This window comes from Rutidosis leptorrhynchoides, chromosome 3 (genome assembly GCF_046630445.1).
Source record: "Rutidosis leptorrhynchoides isolate AG116_Rl617_1_P2 chromosome 3, CSIRO_AGI_Rlap_v1, whole genome shotgun sequence".
Taxonomy (NCBI): Eukaryota; Viridiplantae; Streptophyta; class Magnoliopsida; order Asterales; family Asteraceae; genus Rutidosis; species Rutidosis leptorrhynchoides.
The window spans coordinates 351,027,329-351,030,440 of NC_092335.1; the positions used below are offsets into that span (position 1 = coordinate 351,027,329).

The 3,112-nt window shown below is 30.3% G+C and overlaps 1 non-coding gene across 1 annotated transcript; it reads left to right on the forward strand.

Moving 5' to 3' along the window:
* The first annotated feature begins 589 nt into the window (after positions 1-589).
* Positions 590-696, forward strand: LOC139903656 (small nucleolar RNA R71). Its single transcript, XR_011778464.1, has one exon. It is a non-coding gene; the product is annotated as a small nucleolar RNA R71 (small nucleolar RNA).
* The last annotated feature ends 2,416 nt before the right edge of the window (positions 697-3,112 follow it).

Sequence of the window (3,112 nt, forward strand, 5' to 3'; positions counted from 1 at the left end):
AAATTTGGCTTTTTATCATCGGTTTGTGGTGGTTTATTTTGAAAAAATATGTCTTTGCTGGTTGTAAGTATTATTAGATACTTGTTGATTGCTAGGACCTTGTTGGTTGTTGTATGGAACATTTCGGTTATAATTCTGATTTTGATTGTAGTTTGGTCTTGGCGGTTGATAATTATTCTGATAATTATTTCCAGGCCTTTGGTTCATGTATGAAACATTCTATCTTTGTTCCATTGTTTGTTCAATACCGAGACAATCTTTTGTCAAATGTGGTCCTCCACACTGCTCACAACTAATTCGTATTGCGTGAATATCTTTAGTCATCTTTTCCATTCGTCTCTCAAAAGCATCTAGCTTTGCGGAAATGGAATCAAAGTCATGGCTAGAATCGGCTCTAGCCACTTTAGATGGTCTAATGATGTCTTTTTCTTAATGCCACTCATGTGAGTGGGAAGCAGTGTTATCAATAACTTTGTAAGCTTCAGTTACGGTTTTCTTCATAATGGAACCACCAGCTGCTATGTCGATGTCTTTTCGTGCAGTAATATCGCATCCTTGGTAGAATATTTGTACTATTTGATAAGTGTCTAAACCATGTTGAGGACATCCTCTCAACAACTTTCTGAATCTTGTCCACGCCTCATATAGAGTTTCATTTGGCTTCTGTGTGAACGTAACAATTTCTCCTTGAAGACTCACGGCTTTAGATGCCGGAAAGAATTGTTTAAGAAAATTTTCAACTAAGACATCCCATGTATCAATCGCCCCTTCAGGTAATGATTCTAACCAATCTTTGGCTTCTCCCTTTAAAGTCCAGGGAAATAACATGAGATATATCTGTTCATCCTCAACTTCTCTGATTTTGAATAGAGTACAGATCCTATTAAAGGTACGAAGATGTTCATTTTGATCTTCCTTCGGCGCACCACTAAATTGGCATTGATTAGTTACCATGTGTAGGATTTGTCCTTTGATTTCATAATCTGGTGCATTAATGTCTGGTTGAGTAATTGCATGACCTTGGCCAGTGCGTTTAGCTCTCATTCGATCTTCCATACTTAGAGGTTCCAGATTTTCCATGATTGCAATTGTTGAATCTGAATCACTAGAGGATTCTGACTTAATGGTTTCTTCCTCGACAATCTCTGGATGAATGATTTGTGGTTCAGGAGGAATGATTAGTGGTTCAGGATCTCTGAATTATCCCTGAATATCCTCCGGTTTCTCAATTGTGAGGTCGGGTTCAAAAAATGGATTATTGGAAATTTGAATTGGAGTACTTGGTCGACTAGATGACGATTCTAAAGAGAAATCAACGGCGACAATGTTGGCTAGATGTCTTGATCGAGTTACAGGTGGTGAACGTATGAAAGGTGGTGAACGTTTTGCTCGGTGCATTCACTGAATATCCTATTAGTTATAAAAATAAAAATTATTAAAGCTATCAAATTAATAGACTTTTTTGATTTTGCCCACGTTTCGAATAGCCAATAGATGCAGCAGGTAGCCAGGATCCTTTAAATCGAAAGCCCACAACTCGCCACTAACAAATCTAACTATTACTACGAACCAGAAAATTTTGGATGTCTATCAATTTTAACCACTTAAAATAATTTTCGTCAAAATTTTAAGAAAATAAAGAAAATTCTATGTCCTTAAAACTAGAGCGTCGAGAAACAAGAAAGAAAAAGTGCGTCGAAAAATAAGAGGTCGAAAAATAAGCGTCGAAAAATAAAGATAGCGCGTCGAAACTTAAAAAGTACTAAAATTTATAAACAGCGTCGCAAAAAGTCTAAAGCACCTAAATCTTAATCTAAAGAAAAAGTACTTAAGGGATTTTACGGCAAAGCCTAAAAATTTCGAAATATAAAAAATAACTACGGCAAAATACTAATCTTAAACTAATTATGAACGATAAATATATAAAATACGAATTAACGATTAAAAAGATACGAAATATAGAAATAAAACTTAAAGTTATAAAAATACAATTTTTTTTAAAAAATATTATTTTTATATTATGATTTTATAAAAGTATTAATTTATATAATTAATAATAATAAAAACACTTAATATTACAAATAAAATTAAAACTAAATTTAATATATTAATTAACTAAAACCCTAATTAGGTTAAATATTAATAATAATAAAATTATTAACCCTAATCTGTAATTAATGCGTACTATGTTTGCTGCCAGAGCAGGCTCCACGACTGCGAATGTCTGCTGCCCAAAAACTCCGCGAGTGCGGAGGATGCAGATTCAGATGAGCTACAGGCTCAAATTATGCAGGTTCAGTTTTTTTTTTACCTTTTTACTTTTAATTTTTTTATTTTCTGTTTTTATTTTAAATAAAACTTATATTAAAAATTACTTATTAATTTTTTTATAACTTTTCACAATAAATAAAAATATAAACTTTTTAATAAACTTAAAAATACATATATAGATTTTCATTTTTTTATGTTTTTATATTTTTGTTTTTAATATTTAAAACTTATATTTTTACAAAAATAGATTAAAACTTAATAAATTTTTTTTTTTATATGGCGTTTCGCTTCGGTGTTTTAGTGCTCCTCGGCAGCGGCGCTAAAAATACTTGATGTTTGTGAGGTGTAGTACGAAATAGTTATATTTTTATTGCGAAATACTATTAAATATGCTACAATTTTACACAAGTTATTTATTTATTTATAGAATGAGATATACCTAAACCTTGCTACAACACTTATAGGCAGTGTACCTAATCATAGAGTAGTGTAGTTTTTAGTAAGTCCGGTTCGTTCCACAGGGATACAACTAAATTTAACGCTATATTTATTTTTTAAACTATATTTGTATAAATAAATAAATAAATATATATATATATATATATATATATATATATATATATATATATATATATATATATATATAAGTAATATTATTATTATTATAATGGGGGGTTTTTACCGTTTAATGACTGGTTTGTCGATTTTATGTCTTAAGTCGCAATTAAAACCTAATGTAAAATATTAAATATACAAATGACTTAATTTAAAGCGTAAAGTAAATAACGATAATAAAAGTGCGATAATTTAAAGTGCGATAAATAAAATGACGATAAATAAA